We start from the raw sequence: 18,368 nt of genomic DNA, 5'->3' as shown, positions 1-18,368 counted from the left end.
GGCACTTCAGTGGGTAGCCAGAGAAAAGCCAAACTTCGGCATGCCCCAAATCGACAAATTAAGATTTACTGCGGCAGTTATGGCTCAAGTCTGGCACCTAATTTGGCGCTCCTCTGGCGGACCCGAGAAAAGCCAAACTTTGGCACGTCCCAAATACCGAAATTAAGCGTTACTCTGGCAGCTATGGCTGAAGTATGGCACCAACTTTGGCGCTCCTCTGGCGGACCAGAGAAATGCCAAACCTTGGCACGTCCCAAATACCGAAATTAGGCGTTTCTCTGGCAGTTATGGCTCAAGTCTGGCACCAACTTTGGCGCTCCTCTGGCGGACCCGAGAAAAGCCAAACTTTGGCACGTCCCAAATACCGAAATTAGGCGTTACTCTGGCAGCTATGGCTGAAGTATGGCACCAACTTTGGCGCTCCTCTGGCGGACCAGAGAAACGCCAAACCTTGGCACGTCCCAAATACCGAAATTAGGCGTTGCTCTGGCAGTTATGGCTGAAGTATGGCACCAACTTTGGCGCTCCTCTGGCGGACCAGAGAAACGCCAAACCTTGGCCTGCCCCGCATTCCCAGATTAGGATTTACTATGGCAGTTATGGCACAAGTATGGCACCAACTTTGGCACTCCTCTGGCGTACCAGAGAACAGCCAAACTTTGGCATGCCCTAGGATCGCCCAACTAAGGCTATAGTTAGGCACCGTACTTTGGCACTGATGAGTGCCATGGTGCAAAAACCTAACTGCGCCAAAGTTGGGCCCTTATGTTTGCTAGACCTTTGCCCAAGTTGGGCATTCCTCTGGCGTGCTACTTGGGTAATGGATCTCTCGTTTTGATAAATTTCTGATATAGCAAGTTTTTTACGCGTATTTTATCAAGCAAGTCCGGCGTTATCCATGGCTTCCTGATTTTTTTTTCGACGTTTTTATTGATTTGTAAGGAAAGTGTCGTTCATAAATAGTTTTAACTGTATTTAGAAAGCTATCATAGGCAATGTTGGCATCATCGGCAATAAAAATTGAATCCCAATTTGTTTCATAAATGTTCCTTCTGAAAGCATCTAGACTGTCTGGTGTTATGCTCTGAACCAAAAATAATTCACTGATATTAGCTTCATTGTATAAGCGCGTGATTATGCACATAAATATTGGAAGGTGATCGCTTATATTGCATGTTAGCGTTCCAGCTTTAATTTTATCTATTTCAAAATTTGTAATAAACAAGTCAATTAGTGTTTCAGAGCGCACCGTAACCCTTGTTGGCGAATTTATGGCATTGAGGCATACATTTGTGTTCATCAGTATATCCATTTGTTGCCTAGGACCGTTATCTTTCAACATATCAATATTAAAATCTCCTCCCAGAACGAGATCATATTTATTCTCATTAATGAAAAGCAGGAATCTCTCAAAAATTTAAAAAAGTCACCAGTTCTGTCATCCGGCAGGCGATATAACACACTTATGACCGTATTTCCTGCTCTCAAAAAAAGCACCTCATAGTCTGCAGTGACACAGCAGTAGTCCTTTAAAAGTTCAGATTTCATTGCCTCTTTTACGAGTAAACACACACCACCCCCCGACGAGTTGTGCGGTTCATGAAACAACTGGAGTACGACGACAGCTTCAACACGTCAACATCACTTGTATACCATGTTTCAGTGATCATGATTACACCAAAGGAAAATTTGAACTGTGGAAAAAAATATTTCCAGACTCAAAGTTTTATTTCTAGCAGACTGTGCGTTAACGTGAAAACATTTTAGCAATCCTTTACCTTTACAATTTAAATACGTTTCTAGATCATTCGGAAGCAAACAATCATGATAAGCCATCGTTAGGAATTAGCGACACGCTATCGTCATGATGAAAAGGCTTACTCCAGTTTCTGCAATTCATCTACTGATCTAATCAACACCGCTCGATCCCCGACCTTCCGCCTCAAAAGAATTTTTCCATTCACATGCCATACGAACTGATACGACTTTTCCTTTGCCCACTCCTTTGTCGTCCAGAGTAGCTCCTTGTTTTGCTTAGTCATGTTTTCTAGCAAGTAGACGCCGTCATTATCTCGTTTTAACTTTTTCTTATTGCTCAGCCATTGATCACGAGTAGCTTGCTGGGAGAACCTTAAGATTATTCCAGGTACTTTGTCTGGTTTCTAGGGCAATATGTGGATAGCCACAATATCATCTGTCTCCAGTGGGCGTACATCTAGCATCTTGGCTACGCTGTTGACTTTGGCAAGTAAGTTCTCATTCTCTGCAAATGGAACGCCATGGATCTCAAGATTCAAACGTCTGCTATGCCATTCCAGTTCGTTTACTTCATTCCTCAGCGTTTTTATTTCCTCAATAGAGCCGACCTCCGTTTCCTCGATCTTCTGCATGCTCATTTTTAGTTCCTTCATGTCACTGTCCTGACTCGTCACGCGTGCGAGCAGCTCTTTGTACTGTGCAGACATCATTTGAATAGAGCTTTCAATGCCAACTACTGTTTCTCTGAGGACCAGAAGGCTGTCAAGTTTCTGATTTATTGCTGCTAGCATTAATGGCACATTGCGTTCCTGTTCTTTTGTTTCCCTTCCCTTTTGATTGCCAGACGCCATCACTGTGATGCAGGTTTGACACCGCCAAGTTTGGCGGAGATACCCTTTTGCTCTGTATTCATTCTTCGAAACGCCCTAACATTCCCTTAGATGTTGATGGTAATTGCAGTCTATACATGAAACAAAACAGTCATCATCATCAAGTGCTTCGTTGCACACTAGGCAGATATTCGCGTCCTCGTTCATCGGATGAATACGAAATCAGATATTGCAACATACGCGAACTCTGACACAATATGATACCATATGGCAGCAGCAGCAGCATCGGTAAAGTGCACGGAACGCACCAAAATAAACAGAAACCAACCTGTGTAGTACGAAGAACGGTTAGGTGCGGTGTACACCCCGTGCTGCCGCAGCTGCCAAGAAACACAGCCGTCTTCCGGATGTCCTTTTCTTCGATGCTTGGGGTGACGTCGTAGGCGTGTACCTCATCAGGATGCAGAGGATATTGAACTTGATAGTAGTACCAAACAGTCGGCTACTGGGATGACCCAGCAACGATGTTAGCAGCGAGACCCTTGGGGCCAGACCGTTGAAAATCTGTGCAGTACGAAGAACGGTTAGGTGCGGTGTACACCCAGTGCTGCCGCCGCTGCCAAGCTCAATCCATAATGGCGTTTGCCACTAACCTGTACGATGAAGAGTCGTATGAGCATGTTTTCGCGCACGCTGCTACACCCACTGAACTGCTCCGGTTTCGGCGCCGTTGATATAGGCTTCTCGAGGGACGTTGCTGCTGTTGGCCGGTTGGCGACGCCCTGGTCGGTGATTACAATTTCGCTGGTGACTCGTGGAGGGGGCGGCAATGGCTGGTGGACTGACGTTGCAGAAAACGTTCCGTCGTGGAAGAGTGAGCCATCTACCTTCAAATACTAGCATAAAATATTCGCACTTTTTTAGGTTCGTTTGAACGTCGGAATGTCTGAGAATAGAGGCGAAAAGTATACGTCACGTTAGGGCCTATGGGAAGTTGTTTCAGCCCTACGTCACCGAATAGCCATAGCAACTTTTAGCGAGGAAGCTCCTGTGATCTTTAGCCTTTTGTGCTAATCGACGATTTTACATTCTATCGCAATACGTTTTTGAAGTGAACAGCTGGCGTTTCCTTAATTGACGTGGACGCGAACGCTTACGAAGTATTCGAACCAATCATTCGGAAAAAAGTGCATTACTTATGTTCGAAAGCAGTTTATTTGTCTCCTTGGAACTCAGAACACAGAACGTCTTCAGATTCTTGATTGATCAGTGCACAAAATGGTAGAAACCTTTAGAAACTAATATTAGTAGGTTCTTTACCTTGCCGATCGGTATCAATAGCTCAAAGTAAACTTTATGTGTATGATCATAGTCCTTTTAGATGATTGTCTAATTCATCATTCTAACATCTAGAATATTAAAAAAAATTCAGCCCCACTCTTTAGAGGTCCAGAGATGGGACCACACATATCAGCAATTCTTTAAATGTAATGCAAGCCAGAAATAGAAGACTAACTGCACATTTTCTCTTTCGTAAAATTTATTGCAGCAATACTTTTTTTATTAAGAGTGCATTGTAATAGTCGGTCAATTATTTACTTGTTCTAATTACCTGGACAAGATGATTTACATTTTCGTTCATCCCTAGCAAGAAGAGCAGTCTTGTTTAAAAATGTTCACTAATTTTTTTTTCAGTCTCTCCAATAGACTTTTTTTCAAAAGTGTGCGGTGTCTATACTTCGTTTCAGCGTAACTTGAAAAGGGGCAAATGCCACAGCTCCTTTGAGCTAATCAGAGAGACGGTGTGAAGGGGGCTGACAAATCTGTGCAGACGAGCACTCTAATGATATGTTGTCATGTGTCTCTCTCCAACCTGCATATTGACTCACCAAGACTGAAGCCTTCACCGTTTGCATTGTTATTATGAGACGATTTACATTAGTTACTACCATAATTACCCAAGGCCTTCATACTTTGGGCATTTGTTCGATAATAATGTTATGTGAGCCATCACTTTGAACTCGGCTCAGCACCTACCGGACTCGAATGCTGCATTAGCAATTGACGTGAAAGGGGGCCCATTTCTGTGCTTTACCCCGAAAAAAAAAATTGCGACAGTTGTATTGCTTGCTGAGATTTTGCAAAGTGTTTATTGTGTCATACGTATATGAATCGTCCACATACTATTAAACTAGACGCTCGGAGGTGTTTTTTTTTAATTAACAAGTTGCAGCAATAATTATTTCTTACGAGGGTAGCGCTTACTTTCGGTAGTTAGGCCCGTTTTGTGCTCATCAACGTCAGTGTGCTTTGATGTTATTATCATATGTGTAGTTTTATGTATCCTCTCTGCAATGCCAGCAAAGTGCCCTGTAGAGAATAAATGAACCAAAAACATTTTTCACAGCACTAGAGTTTGTTTTCGGACGCACCACATGTTCAGGAGAGGTGGAACGAGTGTAGCCCCATGGAACACGTCTCCCAGTTTGGTATGTCCCATTAACTAATATCGAAAGCTCAGTGCTGAAAGTGTCCTCAAAAGGTCCAGTGCGTGCAGGGAACACAATGCTTGGTGTATAGACTGAAGACAAAAAGGCAAGCGGAAGTTTGTTTATATGGTTAGTGTAAAAATATGTTTATTTCCACTTGATTACATAAATATTGATTCTTAGCAAGTGGTTCCATAACGAGTTTTTTTCTGAGACAGTCTCGTGTCAGGCGTTAGTCGTAGTACCTGTGCTCCTTGTTGTCGAATGACGCTCCTGACACGTGGGTGTTCAGTTTGGATGAGTGGCAACTTTGACTGACTGATGCCGTCTGGTAATCATACGTCATGTGCGGCCACTGACATCGGATGCACTGAAGCTACAGATTGGCTCCTATTGGGGAAACGCCCCTGGTAGTTTTCTGCGTCAGTGCAGCAAGCTCAGGCATGTATTGCTTACGTGGCTGTGTCTTTTTTCCGTACCGTTGGCTTGATGGCTGGCAACAATGTTTGTTTGCTATCTAAGCCATTTCACTTCCATTTCGTAATAGGAATTTCTTTTTCATTCTGCGGCCACTGCAACTTGTGTAAGCTCGTGTGGGGAACCGAAGTCGGGCATTGCTTGGTGTCCATTTTTTAGAAAAACCAACCATTATATTTCTTCAAGTCACGCAGCGCCATTCTCCCTCAAAGTTACAAATTGTGTGCTTCGTGGAGTCGACACAGATAATTGGTCTTAGCAAATTATTAGGTATTGTCCTTGGACGACAACCGACAGCAAATCAACTGTCATTGCATTGCCGCTCACCTGCTTTGTCGTTGTTACCTCCCGTCGAGGTGATGGGTCAGGTGCTTCGGGGGAGTGTCGGCACTAAGGACAAAGTTCGTCGAAGATAATCCTCAATGTCCCGGGGTCGCTCCTCTACAGATGGTCGAGGGTCGTTTGGCACGAACCCTCGCAGGCCACTTCATTGGTACGGGCAGCTCCAGTAGACATGATCGGCCGCATGCAGTGGTAGCTGAGTGTTTTTTTATTGGCCATTCGCAACACCTGCATTTTCTTCGGTGTACTTTCTTCAGCGTAGACCTACACCCGATTACGAGAATGCTTCGGTGTTGGGGTGTCTCATTGAATTGGCATTTAATACTAAGGGCCAGCTGGTAACGGTCGTCCTGCCATTGTGGCGTCGGTCGTCCTCGGTTCGTCAGATGCCACTTCGCTCGCAGAAATCTCCAGTTGAAATGCCTGTCAAAAGTTTTTCGAAACAATCTCTGCAATAAAAATAACAGCCGGGCAACTGCTGGCACAAAGTAGCTCCCTGATCTCCTCCCGGACGACGTCTTGGATGATGTCGCGGACGCCTGGAGTGCTGGTGTCGAAGTTTGTTGCTGGACGACTCGAGAGTCGAGACGCCGGAACGTTGTTGATTGTGAGAGGCTCGGGCATGCAGTGGACGTTCAATGTTGGAAGCCTCGGTGATATTGTCACGAGTTACAATTAATGAGGCGATGATAACTGGAGAAACTAAACGTTTAATGGGGCGAACTTGTGCCCAAAACAAAAAAAGGAACAGAAGAAAACAGCAGAGCGTCGCGGGCGTCGATGTCGGCGAAACCGCGGAACCGAGCACTGGGGCTAGAGCAAAATCGGGAATGAAACGTCTGTAGTAAGCGCACACCCCAAGAAATCTTTGTACGGTTTTCTTGTCCTATGGCGTAGGAAATTCGGCGACAGCGGATGTCCTTGCACGGTCAGGACTTACACCTTGAGCACTCCCGACACGGCCCAGGAATTTGAGCTCGCCGTAAACGAACCGACATTTTAACGGCTTCAGTGTCAGTCCGGCATTCTGGATAGCGTGTAGCACGGCTCGCAAACGTCTCAGGTGCTCGTCGAAGTCGCTTGCGAATACCACGACGCCGTCGAGATGGACGACAACTTTGCCATTTCAAGCCGGAAAGAGCGGTGTCCATTACGCGCTGGAACGCTGCCGGTGTTGTGCACAGTCCGAACGGCATCACTTTAAATTCGTACAGCCCGTCCGGCGTGTCAAAGGCAGTCTTTCACGAACTCCCTTCGTCTACATCAATCTGCCAGTACCCACTCTTCAGATCCATCGACGTATCGGGCGTGGCACAGCCGGTCCAGAGTGTCGTCGATGCGTGGCAGCGGGTACGCGTCCTTTTTTGTTACGGCGTTCAGTCGGCGATAGTCCACGCAGAACCGAAGGGTCCTGTCTTTCTGTTTCACCGGAACTACCGGTGAAGCCCACGGACTGCTTAAGGGCTGGACAGTGTCGTCCTCGAGTATTTCTTGGACCTACTTCTGTATGACTTCTCTCTCTTTCACAGAGACACGGTACGGCGACCGATGAACAGGAAGCGCGTTGTCTTCAGCGACAATTCAGTGTTTCGCAACGGTCGTTTGGCGCACCTTTGACGACGTTGAGAAGCACGCATTGAACTCGGCGAGAAGGTCACTAAGTTGTCGCCGTTATGGGGTAGGCAGTGTTGGGTCGATGTCGAAATGCGAAGTCGGCGTTCTTTTGGGTGGCCACGAAAAGAGGTCTCCTGATATTCCGGCGATTGAGACTGAGTCCTGGAGTTCGTCGGCATGACCCAGGGCGGTGCCTTTCGTAAGGTGCTGGGCCCCCTGTCGGAAGTTTGTTACGAATGCGACAGTGTGTCCATCTTGGAGGTTGTGACGCCTCTTGCAATGCCGATCCCTCTTCCTAGAAGCAACTGGAGGTTTTTTAGAGCAGAACGTCGCCGAAGAAAGTTTCATCGATCACGACGGGTACGAAAACACTCGACCGCGGCGGTAAGTTCACGTGGTGTGCGATGACTCGTACCCCGGATGACGTCGCTTTGTGTTCCTCCGGTGGTGGAGCAGGTTTTCCAAGCGTCAGCCGGTTTGCTACGAGGTTGATGACGGCGCCATACTCGCAGGGAAAGATCATTCCGAGGATGACGTCCCTCGAATAGTCTTGCAGAACGACGAACTTGAAACTGGCAGGTCACGTCTCATTGTGGATTTCGACTCGAGCAGTGCACCTCCCAAAAGGCGTAATGAGGTGTCCTCCAGCAGTTCGTACCTGCGGCCCCTCCCACGGCGTCGTCACTTTTCGAAGGCGGTGAGAGAGCCTTCCACTCAAGACTGAGTAGTCTGCTCCGGGGTCCACGGGTGCCGATGCCTATCACGTCTACCGGTGGTGCCCGTACCGACAAATGGCCCTGCGAGGCTTTGCACCGAGCGACCCTCGACCCCGCCTTGGGGAGCGACCAAGGGACATCGAGGAGTACCTCCGACGACCCTTCTCCGAGGTGTCGACTCCACCCCGAGGTTTCCGTTCGCCTCGCCTCGACGTGCGCTATCGCATTTCCGCCGCTCTCGTAGGGACAGCCTGTCGCCCCTATCTCGTCGGGAAAACTAAGTGCGGAAACGCCTGAAGGTGGCGTTGCCAAAGATGACCGAAGCAAAGAGCCTCCGAGAATGATGGAGCGCTCCAACTCTCCCGACACCCCGCATCACAACGACGCGCGTGTATCGGTGTCCAATAACCAGAACGTTATTATCAATGGCCACGACGACGACACCCACTCGCGTACAGCGAGTGGGTGCCGATGCGTCGTGGCCATTGATAATAACGTTCTGGTTATTGGACACCGATACACGCGCGTCGTTGTGATGCGGGGTGTCGGGAGAGTTGGAGCGCTCCATCATTCTTGGAGGCTCTTTGCTTCGGTCGTCTTCGGCAGCGCCACCTTCAGGCGTTTCCGCACTTAGTTTTCCCGACGAGATAGGGGCGACAGGCTGTCCCGACGAGAGCGGCGGAAATGCGATAGCGCACGTCGAGGCGATACGAACGGAAACCTCGGGGTGGAGTCGGCACCTCGGAGAAGGGTCGTCGGAGGTACTCCTCGATGTCCCTTGGTCGCTCCCCAAGGCGGGGTCGAGGGTCGCTCGGTGCAAAGCCTCGCAGGGCCATTTGTCGGTACGGGCACCACCGGTAGACGTGATAGGCCTCGCCGGAGTTATAACACAGCGGACGGCGATCGGCCGTGCGCCACACATCCGTCTTTCTTGGCGCCGGTTGTTCAGTGCGGACAAACTGGGGTTGCCCTTCCCGACGTCTGAAAGTCTGCGGCTCTGCTAGGACACGTCGAGATGGCGTCGAATACTGCTGGACAGCTGGCTCCAGTCTCCGAGCTACCGCGGCGTAGGTCCAAGAGGGCTCCTCGGGTGCTGCCACGCTGGCAGGAGCCTCAGGTTGGAATGCCCGCTGAACTTCCTCGCGGACAACTTCGGCTATCGACACCGAAGCCGGCTGGTGGGTATCAGGCAGGAGCTTCTTGATTTCCTCCCGGACGACGTCCCGGATGATCTCGCGTATGTCCGGGTTGCTGCTGCTGTATGGCGAGAGGGCAGGGAAGCCAGGAAGTCTCTGATAGTGGGAGGCGCGTGCTTGAAGGGCACGTTCGATGTTTGTTGCCTCGGTGATGAAATCTTGGACGGTGATAGGCGGGTTCCGCACAAGGCCTCCGAAGATGGTTGCTTTCACTCCTCGCATCAGGAACCGCAGCTTCTTCTCGTCAGGAGCGTTTGGGTCGGCGCGGTGCATGAGGCGGAGAACGTCCTCCACGAAACTTGTGACGCTCTCGTTTGGCCCTTGGCTTCTTGCTTGAAGAAGGTCTTCAGCCCGCTGACGTCGCTGCCGGCTGGCAAACTTGCGTCTAGGTTCCGCCTGGAAGTCTTGCCACGACGAAATTGACGCTTCGTGGTTCTCTAACCAGATGCGTGCAGTGCCTTCCAAAGGAAAGTAAACATTTCGCAGGCTTTGCTGATGACCCCATTCGTTGAACCGTGCTACGCGTTCGCACTGGCCCAATTAGTCGTCCACATCTTCATGAAGATTGCCACTGAAATTCGGTGGCGTCCTTTCTGGGGCCTGCTCGTAGACAATGGACGTCGGTGGCGTTCTGTCTGGCTGCGACGTGGTGTTAACCGTCGGCTTCGATAGCTTCCTTGTCCTGTCCGGCATTGGTCGAAGTTCCGGGGGTAGGCCGAGGTTGCGATGACTCGATCGGGTCTCGGTCCTCTTTTCGTTGGGTCCTCGGGGGCTTGGGGTCGGACTTGCACTGGGGCCCTCTAGGGGTACGCTGGACGGACATGCGTACCCCACACCTCTACCAAAGTGTCACGAATGACAATTGATGAGGCAATGAAAACTGAAGAAACTAAACGTTTAAGGAGGCGAACTTGTGCCTAAAACAAAAAAAGAGAACAGAAGAAAACAGCTCAGGGTCGCGGGTGTCGATGTCGGCGAAACCGCAGGATCGAGCGTTGGGGCGGGACTGACTTTGGCTCGCCACGGGAAGCCCCTTGTGTACACGCGTGGGATTCTGGAACGGTCGGCGAGGGTTTGACGCGTAGAACATTCTAACCTTTAATTAGCAACACGATTCTCGAATTTACGTGAACATCACATTAGAGACAACAAAAATGCGTACCCGCGGCCAAGAACCCAACCCTGGCTTCTGCGTGGAAGAATATCGCGATAACCGTTAGGCCACGAGTGCGGTGCCGGCTTGGTCAGCTGCGGTCGCGGCAATATGAACCCTTCGACTGTTGTCGGGGGGTTGTGAACAAGGCTGCCGAAGGTGTTGTCTCTCACGTGGGGGACATGAGATTCTAAGCTTCTCCTCTTCTGTAGTATCAGAGTCGTCAAGGGTGCTCAATCAAGCGAAAAACATTCTCCAGAAAGCAGGTGAAGCTCTCGTTGGGGCCGTGTCCTGGATAGAATCACGAATGCGGCTCTCTCTAGTCGATGTTGGCTGACGAACGTGCGCTTCAGCCCGATCTTGCAAACTTCCCGCGACGATAAGGAGGATGCATGGCTCTCAGACCAGTCCCTGGTAGTTCCTTCCACGAGAAGTATAGGTTTCGTAGGAGCTGGTTGTCTGTCCACCAATTGTGGCGGGCGACACGGACATATTGTTCAATCCACTCCTCAACGTCTCCATACACCTTGCATGAAAGGGCATCGGAGTGTGAGGTGCGACGGGAATGTAAACAATGGTGGGAACGGACGCGGTTTGGTGCTACAGGTTTGTAGCTGTTGGCTCAGTCAGCATCGGTTTTACTGGCAGGAGACCGAATACCGGTGGTTTTTTTCCAGTAGCAGCGACAGGCTCAGATTTCAGGTTTTTCGTAGTGTATTTGCGAGGTACAATTTTGTGGTACTCGCTCGTCTTGCAGGTTTTCTGTAGGGTTCGGGAGAGGACTTGGTTCACTGCTCGCCGGTGGTTTAAGACGTGGGATATACCCTTACGAAAATGGCAGATCTGGACTTATATAAAAAAAAAAAAATATGGATATATAAAAAATTGGGCAGATCTGGCCATATCAAGCACATCAGTTTATATAAGTCTTATATAACCAGATCTGCCAAATTGTTTATATATCTATGTCTGGGTCTGACAAATAGGGGTATATCAGCCTCCCATAGCGGGGTGCTTTTATTTTCTTATACTTGCAGATTTCTTCTTAAAAAAAGTCATGAAAGCCACACTTATGCGGTTTCTGGGAGTGAGTTATACGTCCAGGGGGACATTACGTGTGCGCTAAGCTTTGCGATTACTCGGCTAATTAATTAAAACTCACTAATGAACTTTTCAATTAGTGAAAATAGACATACGGTTCCAATAAGCAGCTAGCGGGGCGTCGTCCAAAATCCCTAAATAGGTCATTTTCAGGAAGTCTTTCAGCGCGTGAGAAGCGCACTAAAGCCACCACTCGTGGAGCAGGTACAAGGCTAGCGGTTTCGGTAAGGGGTCCACGCAATTTTTATCCCTTATCAAGGACCAGCCTTGTACCTGGTCCACGAGTGGTAACTTCAGCGCACTACTGCGCTTCACACGCGTTCAGTCTTTCTAAAAATTACTGGTTTAGGGGTTTTGGACGACGCTCAGCAAGTTTCTAATTGAAACCATATGTCTATTTTCACTAATTAAAAGTTAATTAATAAATTTTATTTAATTAGCCGACTTATCTTAAAGATTAGCAAACTACATAACGTCCCCCTGGGCGTATCACTCTCGCACAAACCGCATAAGCGTAGCGTTCACGGCTTCTTTTAAAACAAATCTGCAAGAATTAAAAAAAAAACAAAAAAAAAACGGTATCCACGGTGCTGGTAGTTGACTCTTCGACCCTCCACAGCGGGAGCAATGGTAAACTGTGCCGCGCTCGCCTGTAGCAATTACCCGGTATCCCGACGATCGTTTCGTCAGCATGAACCGCGAGACAGACTGTCCGTCAAGTTAGAGAAAGTACAAGTGGGCGGAGAGGGATACGCCCGCGGATGACCTAGCATTGTTTACCAGTATTTCGCAAAATCGTAACAATCTTTCTAAAAGCGACTCGTAAAGCCGCTCGTCAAATTTAGGAACGCGTAATTAAGAGTCTGTGCTGCTGGTGTTTTCGGCGACACGTCAAAACTTTGTCGGCGGCATGTCGAAACTTTCTGCTTGTAGCGCAATCGCACCAATGCCGAAACATTCTGCACAATGATTCTATAGGCTGCCAGCAGATAGACACAACCTAAATCTAGAGGTAACCTGGAAGAATACATTTAGGATTAACGATTAATTGTCACTAAGTGGGTTGCAGCGCACTTATGTTGTCGAGACGCGACTTGAAAGGTGTTGTACGAGTGATATGTCGACACGGCCACGGCAAAATCACCACTCGATCACAGAAACGAGAAAGTGCCTGTGAAGATTCAACACGATGTAGCACAAGCTGTCGTTTGTAGAACCGAAAACTAAACGCATCACAAAAAATTCTTGGGCTTCTTTGAAGAAATCGATTGCAGAAGCAGACATACGCATCTGCCACAGAGGGAGAATTCACACGCCAAACTAGGTCCGGCTAAACGCATTCCGAGATCGGCAACGGCTAATGCGTCATCCGTCAAACCACGTGACCACTCACCATTTACAACGCTTTCAGCTTAGGGAGAGAGAGAAGGATCGAAGGAGAGGCCAAAACGGGGTTTCACGAACAAAAGGCTTATCTTTTGGGGCCACAACCAGGAGATGTGTCACTTGTAACGAAGGTTGACAGTGCTGTGAATGCTATGTGTGGCCTTGGGCACCAGGCAGGTGCGATGTCCTGCTTTGTCACCAGATTCTAGACTGTAGTCACGTGACCCTAACCGGAGATACGATTGGCCTAAAATACGCGTAGCGTCTACCCTGCTGTCAATACCGAGTGAACATACAGCTCTATGAAGTCTAGCTTTTGAACTCAAAACGATGCGAGTTTCAAGATACCATGTTTTACGCTGTATAAACTACATTATAATTTTAAATTAAAAAATTAACGCGACTATTTTTTTGTGCATGATGTCAACAAATAAATAGATAAATAAATATGTATAGATATATATATATATATATGTTTGTATATTCACCAATAATTTTAAAATTACGTGTACACTGTTTTAAATTTTTTTACGGACGAGTTATACATAAAAGACACCACGGGCAGCACATCTTCCGACTTTTAACACACGATGAATCGCCGTCGCTCGCAAACGAACGGATGCGATGCTGCGCGAACGGTTTTGAAAGAGCTGCGTATTGTACTCCGAGCGCAACGGCTTCCGTTCGAAGGGAAAAGGATTAGGGACGGCGAAGTAGCGTCTTGCATCTTGAGTAAGCTAACGCTTCGTGTTTGCCCGCTCAATTTAGCCGGGAAACATGAAAAAAAATTAGTTTCACTGCCAGATTTCGCGTGAAAATTGACGTCACGTGACATACGTACCGATTCAATTTCTCGCTAAATTTAGCGGGGCGGTTACACCGATGGCGACGCCAACACCGGTTAACTCGGAAACGGGTGCCTAAAAGCTGCGACTAAAATCCATTTTTTGATTAACTCGCGTTTCGATCGCACTTCGCCATATTGTCACACATCGAACATACAACCAAATTTCATTTGTCTTTTAATCTTCAAATTGCGCAATTGAATTATTGGTCCAAATACCTGGAATAAGTTCACTTTAAGGATGTTGACAATAGTTAACCAATTACATGAAACTCATGCAATCTAGATCAATCAACTAGTGTCTTAGCGAGTACATATAACTTGTTGCTTGCACGACTGAAACGGGCCCATATATCTTTATCAGGGGCGCTATATTTGCACGCGTATATGGTGATATATGGACGTATTTACGCACTTATACGGCCAGATCTGGCAGTATTTGCCCACCTATATGGCGAAATACGGCCGTATTAGCTCCCATATCTGGCGAAATACAGCGCCATGTCACTGCTTATATTGTCATATCTGGACGTATATAAAATATATCAGGGAAATTTCTGACATTTTCGTACGGGATAGTCCACCCCTTGTGTCCCGTTATCGGGCAAATTATCTGAGGAGCCGCCCGGATGCACACAGAGTAAGGGCTATGGGTAAAGTAGCCAGCAGCTCCACCAGAAAATACGATGACTGCCGAGCATGGCCTGGAACTTTGCAGAAGAGTAAATATTGATAGAAGATGGGACTGCAACAAGCATCCGTGACAATGCGACACTGACAGAAGACAGTCTATCCTGACCACTAAGAAGCTGCATTCCTTTATCGGTATCCTGTATAAATAAATATTCTCCTTCAAGGATTAGTGACTGCCGTGGACGAACTGCACTGAAATGGATGTGGGACCACATTTCCGTACATGAGCTACTGCAGACATTCGCCGCAAAGCGGCGTAAACGGGTGAGCTGGGTAGGTAACACATTGAATGAAATGTCCATACAGCATGCAATTCGCGTAACGAGCGTTGATGAAACGTTTGTGTCGACGAAACCTGAGAGAGATTAGCTGTGCTCCGTGAAAGCTCAAGTCTACGCCAGAACAATTTGGGAAGCAGCACAGCATCACCTAAAGCACAGCACATGAACTACCAGCTTAAAGGCAGCTCTTCGGTGCACCGCACACGTGTCCTCCGAAAAGTGCACGCCTCAGCTGGAACAATTTGGGAAGCAGCACAGCATGATTTAGCACGGTACGGTAACCGCCAGCTTCAAGATAACTCTCTGGTGCGCCGCAGAGCCAAAGTGAGCCTTCGGTTATTTGAACGAAGCGGCACCACGATTGCGCACTGCCAGGCACGACTCACGCAATTTCCGTAGCTAAATTATGTATCCAGATAAATTGCACACGCTTCACTGCAGACCTCGAAGATTTCAATGGTCAGCGAGAGCACAGAAAGGTCGCCTTAAAATTTATCTCAGCGATATCCGAAGTTCCGAACCAACCCGAGGTCCAAGCAACGCAGGGCCGATTGTCTCTTTCGGGGCCATATCCCCGTCGACCACCTGCAAAATGCACACCGTTCCTCCGTATTTTAACATTATACCTACGTGAGACACCCCGCTGATCTCTGATGTCGCTTACAACCGGCCTCACTTGAGGGCTTCCGCGTCTTAAATGAACTCGCTGAGACGATTGACAACGAACAAAGCATCCGACAAGCTCCGGCCAACGCTCCGGCCCAGAGCGCGCCAGCAGCCGCCTGGGCGCTGCCATCTTTCCTGTGAAATCACGCATTCGGTTTGGGTCACGTGACGAGTGATCAGATTGGCGTACAATGGCAGCGGTCGGATGGGAGTCACTTTCGAGTGGAGACCTGGATCCCCGGTTTATCGCTCTAAACCAATGTACCTCGTTGAAATAAGGTAAGGACGCCACATTTCGTCCCAGTGGCCTAAATGCATGCGTGGGAAAGTCAGCCCTGGGGGTTCAACTTTGAGGGACTAACGGGAGGGGCGCAAAAGTTGCTCCTCTCCCCTTTTGTCGCCCAGAGGACTGATGGTGGTGGCAGCGCATTTGGTTCCCGGAGGGACTAAGTCAAGCTCCCTTTTTTCTTAGATTGCACACAAGATGTTAAGGGCTTCGCTCGGAGATTGCTGAATGTGGCTGTTTTTCCCGGTTTCGGAATCACGGTAATGTGTGTTGTTTTCCATTCGTCTTGAAGTGTGTCTGCGCTCCAAGTGCTGGCTGATGTGGTCTAGAAGTGTGGCCTTGTCCCTGTAAGGAAGGTTGCGTAGGAGGGTGTATGTGATCCCGTCGTGGCCCGGCGTGATCTTGCCATTGTTTTAGATTAATGCACCGCCGAGCTCGGCCAGGGTGAAATCCTTGTCGATATATTCATTAGCGGGTCTCGTGCAGTTTTTGCAAATTGACTGGTGTGGCGTGAGAATGTAGAGATTTTGGAGTTCCTCGAACCTTTTGTCGATGACCTTTGTACTGACGTGTTTCTCTACACTCTAAGCCCGGTCCCACTTAGTAAGAGGGACGTTTCTTCGATTTTTTCCCACTTAACTTTAAGGGGGGCGACAGACCTCTTAATATTGCATGGAGATGCTCCCTCTTAATTAAGTGAGACACCACCCCTCTTAAAGTAAGCGAGGCGGCGTCTCCCTTAAATTTGAGGTCAGAGTCCCTTAATTAAGAGGGACAGTTTTTAGATATTTTCTTCCTTAAATTCGGAGGGACGGTGGCCCGCTTAAAATGCAGGGGCATAGTCCCCCTTAAGTCGGGGTCACGCTGCTTATACTTCATACAAAATACATTCTGCAGACATGTTCCGAAACGAGTCGCCTCGACATCCCCGCTTCGTACGCCACGAGGTAACCAATCAAGAGGTTACTTTGTCACGTGGCATACAAAGCACGGATGTCGCGGTGACTCGCATTGGAACATGTCTGCAGAATGTATTTTGTATGATGTATAAGCAGCGTGACCCCGGCTTTAAGTTACCTCTGTTATTGTATCGTACAATTTCTGCTCCTTCGTGTTTTGAGTGTCAGGTGACATGCTGCACTGCACTTCTCGCACTTTTGCTGATATGGTTTAACCAAAGTTATTCTGTGCTGCGTAGCAGAATTGAAATTTGATCTGTATATCTTGTTTGATAAACGAAATCAATGTGTTAAAAAAAACAGTAACAATCTTTAAGAGTAAACACTGTTTTATTTGCCATGACACAAGAAAATATTTTGATATGTCTTCATCAAAATAATAATTCTATAACGATGTTCTGGTAGCTTTTACGAATAAAAAAAGACTTAGAACGACGCCAGAAATCGGCGTTTCTTGGAAGCTATCACACAAAGAATTTCGTGCTGCAGAGTGACTCATTTTGCCTATCATATACAACAACAATACAATCGTGCTGGAAAAAAAAAACTTTTTTTAGCGGATAACACAAAAAGAAAAGTACATTCTAAAAAAAAAAAAACCGTGCGTCTACTTTCCCGCACAACACTTGGAAAGACAATCACCATAACTCTCGGAGGCAGCTCAGCGAATGTAGATGCCGAAACATATGATTATACCAAAAAAATGAGTTGCGACATTAAGCACAACAAGCGTGATGTTTTGCATTGGTTAATGTCACAACTTGGACTGGATTTTTTGGTCTAATCTTATGTTTCGGCATCGTGATTCGCTGAGCTGCTTCCGTGAGTTACGGTGATTGACTTTCCAAGTGCTGGCTCGGGAAAGTAGATTCCTGTGCTTTTTTTTAGAGCGTAGTTACCCACTTCATAGCATTAAAAACTAATTATTCGGCGTCTCTTGCCATCAGCAGAAGCTCAAAATTTCTGTTGTTTTTGAACGGCCAGAAGCGATTTTATGAGCTTCTCCGACATAAACTGAATCGAAACACTTTATTTTCAACGAGCAGACCCTAGAGGAGTCCAAGGGTTTGTCCACATGCCACGGGGTAGGAAAGTCCCGTTCTGTAATACACCCATAAGCACATGACTAGTGCCCCCTCCATAGTCGTGCTAGCGGTGAGTTTCACTGACCAGTTCCCAGAAACGATCCCTTTCTCCGAACCGAAGAAAGTCTTGGGTCTTGGAACTTTTTCGTCAGGGGTAAAATCGTCCTGCAAACAGCAATTCTTAAAAGAAAAAAAAAATTGCGTCAGCGTCAAACTTAGATTTCTATTTTTGCATTCGCTTTTTCACATACCATAGGTGATGAAAGAACTTCTGGCCAATCGAGACCGGAGGATGGTCTTAATGTTCAAGAATGTTGTTGGGTTGTCTCCGCAGAAGGCCCCTTTTACCTCCTCGAGGTTTCCCAGCATGGTGACGATCGTGTTATGGAACCGAAGTTGTGCATCCACCTTTAGCTGAATGAAAGACCGTATTGTTTTCCTTTAGATACAGAGGGTGGCAATTAGAATAAAGGTAATGAAGCGCTTTCACCT

At 47.6% G+C, this 18,368-nt stretch overlaps 1 pseudogene; it reads right to left on the bottom strand.

Moving 5' to 3' along the window:
* The window catches only part of LOC120836989, an 86,650-nt pseudogene that overhangs the window by 11,193 nt on the left and 57,089 nt on the right, over window positions 1-18,368 (bottom strand).

This window comes from Ixodes scapularis, unplaced genomic scaffold (genome assembly GCF_016920785.2).
Source record: "Ixodes scapularis isolate PalLabHiFi unplaced genomic scaffold, ASM1692078v2 PGA_scaffold12__126_contigs__length_90152505, whole genome shotgun sequence".
NCBI lineage: Eukaryota > Metazoa > Arthropoda > Arachnida > Ixodida > Ixodidae > Ixodes > Ixodes scapularis.
Note: the sequence above shows the minus strand (reverse complement) of the source record. Positions and strands in the feature narration are given on the sequence as shown.